We start from the raw sequence: 7063 nt of genomic DNA on the forward strand, positions 1-7063 counted from the left end.
ATCTTTAAGGTTTCATCACCATGTATCTGAATCCCCAAACCCCTGTTCCCACTATCCTTCATGCAGAGAAGAACCAAATACCACTGCATTAAAGAGCTCTTCAATCCCTTTCCTTAGTCAGCTAGAGAGGTGGCTGTTGATCAGTGCGAGATGCTCTTTTCACCTAGCCCTCTGTAATGAGGTGTCCCCTACCTCCAGCACCCGCTTCCTGAGCGTCCAGCTCCAGTCTGTCCCAGATTCTTTCTGCTATTGCTCCAGGACTCCATTCTCTAAGCCAGCTGCCCGAGAGCTCCCTCATTCACTTTTTTCTCCCATGACTTTTCTCCAGTAGCCCCAAGTCAGGTTTCCTCCCCTGAGGGTTCCATTCACCCAGACCTCCATGCCTGTGAATCCTACTTCAGCTCCTGGATTCTCCCTTCCAACATCAACCCTCTCTTTTTTTGGGCTTGGGTTTGGGTTTTCCCAGCGAGGCAGGTTCTTCCCCTTGTTCATAGAGGCCTCTGCACATGCTGTCTCATAACTCGGCAAGGGTTCCCCAGCTCCAGCCAGTCCTCACCAACAACTATACTTTACCGTTTGTCCTTCCCACTGGTTCTCAGCAGTGGCTCTCCTCTGCTCTTGTTTCTCCCCAAGTCTCTCCTTGCCTCATTAGGCAGTTCTCACCTGTCCCTTTCCTGACTGATATCCCTGGGGAGAGACTGATATGGGAGGTCTGGTCCAGGTGCCCTCTCAAGGGATATCAAGCAAAACACTTTCTTATAGATGACAGAGATGGCAAAGTCCTATTCGCAATATGCTTTCTTAATGCTTTGCCAATTCAGCTTATAAGCATCTCAAGCCACTTCTCTTGAAATGGTTTTCAGTTACCCTAATAGATCTCTATTCTTTTTAGTACTAGAACCTACACTGGTGCCCTGTTGCGCTAGGTGCTGTACACAGCCACAGAGATAGCCCCTGCCTTAATCTAAATAGACAAGACAAAGGAAGAAGTATCTTCCCTATTGTACAGATGGGAAGTGGAGGTACAAAGGAAGATAAGGGAATTAGGCACCCAGCTCCCATTGAATATCACTGGGATTTGGGCACTTAACTGACAAAAATTCTTTTGGGAATACCAGCCTAAGTGACTTCCCCGAGGTCACAAAGGAAATCTGTGGCAGCATTGATAATTTAGTGTTCTACCTGATCCCATCTGCTGATCATTGCTGAGAGCCAAAGTAGATCTTTACAGCTGGATACAGCACCATTAAAAAGGTTTTCTGAGTATGTTGGGAATTTTTTATTAGCAGACAAAATATGAATGTTCACATTCTTGCTCACTCCGGAGACCTCAATGGAGCTGCAAGAGCTGGCGTCTGTCGTCAGCTTTAATACTCCAGCTGAAAGACAGTGTCAACATTTTCTGAACCGTAATGCACTATGACAAATTTCAGATCAAGGACACGGACCATGTGACTGTGATTATCATCATCCTGCTGATTTTATTGGCAAGGAAAGCTAGCCTGTTTTTTGCATCAGCATTTTAGGACCTGTCTATGGGGGTGGGGTGAGGAGCATCAGTTAGCTGAACTGATTCAGGCTAATGTGGGTTAAGGTGCTTTCTCTAGTCAGCTTAGACCAGGCCAAAAAGCCACATTTTTGTGAGAGGTAATTGCATCCATGTTAATCAGAGTGCAGGATATGCTGGCTACTCAGAACTTCAGGGCAAGTCAAGACAGAATTCACCATTTTCAGCTCCAAAGCCACAGCCCCTACTCCATGTGCTGAAAGAAAATCTCTCTTAGAACTAGAGGGACAATGATGCACAGCTGAGCAGTTCTGATTCACATATTGGGGAGCGAGAGTACACACTAACTGGTTTACAGCATTAAGCCAGAGATGTGGATGTAATTCCTGGCTCTGCTAGTATTCCTGTGTGACTACAGGCAAGTGACTTAGGTTAACGTTTTCAAACTTGTGTATCTATAACCAGAGTTTGAAATCCAGCTATCAGCTCTTAATGAAAAGTTGCCTGATTTTCAGAAGTGCTGAGTACCCATAAATGCTACAGAAGTCAGTAGAAGTGGTGTTCAGTACCCTGAATAGTCAGGCTACTGCTATTTAGATGCTAACAACGAATGTAGGAGTCTATCTTTAGGCCCCCAGGATTAAAAATTCTCTGTGTCTCAGTTTCCATCTATAAAATAGGAATAGTCATATTTCCCTAACTCTCATAGGTGTTACGAGGATAAATGTGTGACTATTGGCTCAGATACTATGGGTTGTCACAGTTCAGGGCTACTGCGCCTGTATTCCCCCTCTACGCTCCAAGGTCCTCAGCTTCTCAGCCATCACCTCTCTTGGGCAGAGACATGATGGGTAGTTCCAGACTACACAGCTCCCTGCCTACACTGTGAATTCCCCAGCAAAGACAGACTGCCTAAGCAAACAGTCCTTCAATCCCCACACAGGAGTTTTCCTGTCCTTACCTGTGTATCACTCCTTTTGCTCAAAAAGAGAATGTCCGTCTGTGAGGCCTTTCTCCTAACAGGTAATCAGCAGACAAAAGGTCACCGCCTCTGGCTCAAAAGGAAGCTTCAAAAGGCTGAGTTCTTGCATAACCAGAGTAGGTGTATTTGCATACACCTCCCCCTAGATTTCCTGCAAAACCAATTTAACTTTAAAAGTTCATTCTTGTCTTGGCCCATTGTTTCAAATAGTCTTCTGAAGCTCACAAGACTTCCCAAGGTTTAAATAAATCATGTCTTCTAGACAAGCTACACACAATACCACAATGACCCATAAACATTTGCATTTTTAATCCAATGAGCTCATAAGATTCCTAAAATTATTTCAGGGAGGTTTGTCCAGGATATTGCACGTGGATGATGGGGGGATATTTATAAGAATGGCCATACTGGGTCATACTAGCCCAGTATCCTATTTTCCGATAGTGTCCAATGCCAGGGGCTTCAGAGGGAAATGAACAGAACAGGTAATCAAGTGATCCATACTCTGTTGCCCATTCCCAGCTTCCGGCAAACAGAAGCTAAAGACGCCATCTCCACCCATCCTGGCTAATAGCCACTGATGGACATATCCTCCATGAATTAATCTAATTCTTTTTTGAACCCCGTTATAGTCTTTATGTTCCTAGATAGATATGTACATCCTTGCCAATGGCCCAGCGCAGATTATTATTATTATTATTTGCATTGCAGTAGCACCTCCAAGAAAATCAGGGGCCTATTGTGCTCGGCACTATTTGTACACATCATAAGGACAGCCCCTGACCCAACAAGCTTATAATGTAGATAGATGAGACAGACAGAGGGTGGGAGAAAAATGTCATCCTCAATTTGCTGCTGGGAAATTGAGGCGCAGAAACACTGTCTGTGGCAGAAGAGGGTATTGAACTCAGGACTCCTGGGTCCCAACCCTATGTCCTAACCTCTCTTAGGGTATGTCTATACTGTGATTGGAGCGTGCTTCCCATCTCGAGTAGACAGAAACACTCAAGCTAGCGTGCTAAAAATAGCAAAGCGTGGACAGGGGTAGCAGCTCAGGCTTGCCACCTGAGTACAAACCCACCCATACAGCTAGCCCAAGCCACCACCCACCCTATCCCGAGCTACGCTGGTATCTTTACCACACAAGCTCATCCAAAGCTAGCACGTGTCTGGCCACTCATGCTGGGAAGCATGCTCCCAGCTGCAGTGTAGATGTACTCTGAGTGACAATCTTGAATATGTAGGAGTTTTTCTAATGATGGGTAAAATTGAGTAAGAAAGGTGATTGTTTCTATTTTATTTGCTTAGTTGTCTTTTCTTTTTTTGAAAAAAAAAATCATGGATACACACAAATCCCACATTCAGTGGAGACATCTCAGCTGTTGAGAGCACACTCAGTTTTTGGTACTTAACATGGTGTGGCTTTAGCATTCAAAAGCTAATTGGTAGGAAGAGTCAGATATTTAGTACAATCCCTTCCATTTGAGTATGTGTATTAACATACATTTTTTCCCCTCCATGCTGAATACATTTTTCACTGGGAAGACTTAAAATGCAATTGTCAAATAACCCATGTGCAATGATAAGAAATTCACCCTACTTCTACCGCCTAATCTCATTTATTCAATAAGGATCCTGCTATCCTGTTGCACTCACTGTGGGCTAATCTGTAACAACATGTTATATTGCATGCAAATTGGTCTGCATTTTTTCCCTTCCCTCCGGCTCCCTCCCATATTCACACAATCACGCCTTGCAAGACACTGTGAGAGAAGAATAAATGGAAGAAACCCACAGCACTCTGCAATGACTCCCTTGAGCCAGGCATCAGAATCCACCCTTTATCTTTAAGGTATTTACAGCCAGTCCTTAATTCTATTTGATTCTTGAGAAATGCCACAAACTACTTTTTGCAGGGATAATGCGATATGACTTAAAGGGAAAAAAAAGAAAGAAAGAAATCAGCATCTGTGGTTTCAAAGGAAGAGCTTAAATGCACATCAACGGCATCATCCCAATCCTTGTTTCTATCCATTTCTGATACAAGTTAAATACACTTAAGCCTTTCTGTTTCCTGCAGCCCATCTTGCAGTGCACAGTTCAGTCAAATAGGGTGCATTTCAAGCCTGAAGCAAGAAGTACAGAAAGAGAGAAAGCTAAACCCTGCTGCTTTAAAATAATAATGTTTTGCACTTCAGTAGCACCTTGCATTCACAGATCTCAAAGTACTCACTAATGAATGGAGCCTCACAAGCCTTGGTAATCAGATAAAGTCAACCAGTCAGTCCTATGCCTTAACCGGAAGGCTATTAGTCTTCCCCGTGGCCTAGCCCCTGCCTACACTAGGGAAATGTTCTAAATATTTCCCACTATTGCTAACATTGGCTCCCCACCAATGGTGTTAGTCACGTTGGGAGCCCTACTGCAGATAGTTTCATTAGTAATAGTGAAGCTGAATACAGGGTAAGCTGAACAAGTGTAATATGCGGCTGAGTTGCTCCCAGCCTAACTCCCACCTGTTCCCTCAATAAGAGGCTCTCTGGGGAACATGGCCCTCTGACTCCAGTTTCACGGATACATCTTCCCTATTTTACAAAACACTCTAATATAAACATTAAAAACAAACAAACAAAAATAATGCCCAGATCCCTACCAAGTGTCCCTTTGGCCAGAGGTAGCTGGCACATAGATGAGTTATATAGTATGATATAGCTTGATCTCCTCTACAGGTGACCACACCAGGAATGAACTCTCCCTCCCCTCCCCCCCCCCTCACCCCTGTTACCTGTCTCTGGGTCTAGCTAACTCTCCCTCTCTGGAGTCTCCCTGTGTGTTTGGCCTCCTTATGGCTCTCTGCCTCTCCATTCCGTGATGATCTTTGTCGGCTCCCTGTGGATGATGTGTCTGCTGGCTCCTAGGCATCTCCTCTTCCTTCGGATCACTTGTCCCTTTTGTGTATTCACCTCATATGACTTGGGTGCCACTGCACGCTCACAACTCCTTCTGGTGTCTCTCTAATGGCTGGATCCCTCACACCCAAGGCTCTTGGCTCACCTGTTGTACTCTAGCGCCTGCTTTCTCTGATGGTTGGCACTCTCCTCTCAGTGGTGTCCCCATCCCCATCCCTCATTGGTAACAGGGTTTTGGACCTTTCTCCCACCAGTGCTTGTGCTGGACTGGTTTGGCACCCCTGTGATGCGGTATTCCTGTGTGTATGGGGTCTGAACCATAGGAAACAGCCTTGTGTAATGGTCCCTTAGCTGTTTTCACAGCTGACTCCACCTTCTTAATTCTACGGGTATGGTGAGGAGGAGGTGCGGTGGTCAAATGCCCATCTGAATGCAAATTCTTTGAATTCTTCCGAAGCAGACTGGGGTCTGTTGTCGGTGAACACCATGTCCATCTCTTGCAAAGTGGGCTTTCAGTTTTCCCATCACAGTTCTTGGCTCACGCCGCCAGCTACTTTACTTCAATGAACTCACAGCTCTGATGCTGCCATTGTTTCATTAGCAATGAATGAAGCTGGATGTCCACAGCTCTGTCCACATGTCTGAGTTACTCCACCCATTCCCTGTTCCCCTGCTATCCCCTCAATAACAGTCCCTCCAGGGCACATGGGCCCTGTTGTGATAATTGGGCTGACAAATTCACCCTAACTGCGAGCCTAATTGTAAAAAGCATATAATAAGATACAATAACAAATGTTGATGGAAAATAGGTCAAGCTGCTTTCAATAATGAACATTATAAACAGGTGCAAGAGAAACAGAGGAACTAAATTAGTCCAAACCAAAAAGACCATATTGATGTAATTTAAGGATTATGTTGAAAGCATGCTTGGAAAAAACAGAGAATGTAAAACTGGAAATTAACGAACCAAAATTGGTGTGTTGGATATTTGGCCTAGCTGGTGGACAAAATAATGAGGGGATGGGCTATTTCACCCATCACTCCCTTTGTGGTCCTTAAAGAAAGAGACATTGGGAGGAGAATATAGAAGAACAGACAGGCTACTGACACAAGCTTCACTATCATAGATGCCACACCCATCTCCTCGGACCCCAGACCTTCATCTTCCTATTCCTAAGGGATGGCCTGACCAGACCAGGCCAGCTCTACTGGCTCCAACTGAATCCCAGTCACCAGCTGGGATGAAATTGGATCGGACTTTAACAGCAGCAGCAGCAACAGCTACAGCTCATCTCAACTAATTTCTTCTCTTTTATCCAAAAGGACAGGTATTACCAGCTTTGATACCATCTAAGAGACTGTCAAACGGGGATTTTTCCTTTGTAAACTCTCTCCAGCTAAAAAGAAATGTTATTAAAATGAAGGCCTTACTTAATACTTCAGATTTCAAATGCTTTAACTATTTTCCCTTCTTTTGGGTATATTTAATAAAGGGTTAAAATATTTTTAATAGTGTGCTTCCCATGGTCATAAGTAGGCTGAGGTCTCTCTGTACCAAACTCCAGATCTTGTTTAACACTGTTTAATGTTGGACAGTGACTGTGTTATGTTAACACCTTTGCCGATTTAGTGCATCTAAATTAATACAACTGCCCTCTGACTCCC

This window comes from Mauremys mutica, chromosome 16 (genome assembly GCF_020497125.1).
Source record: "Mauremys mutica isolate MM-2020 ecotype Southern chromosome 16, ASM2049712v1, whole genome shotgun sequence".
Classification (NCBI taxonomy): domain Eukaryota; kingdom Metazoa; phylum Chordata; order Testudines; family Geoemydidae; genus Mauremys; species Mauremys mutica.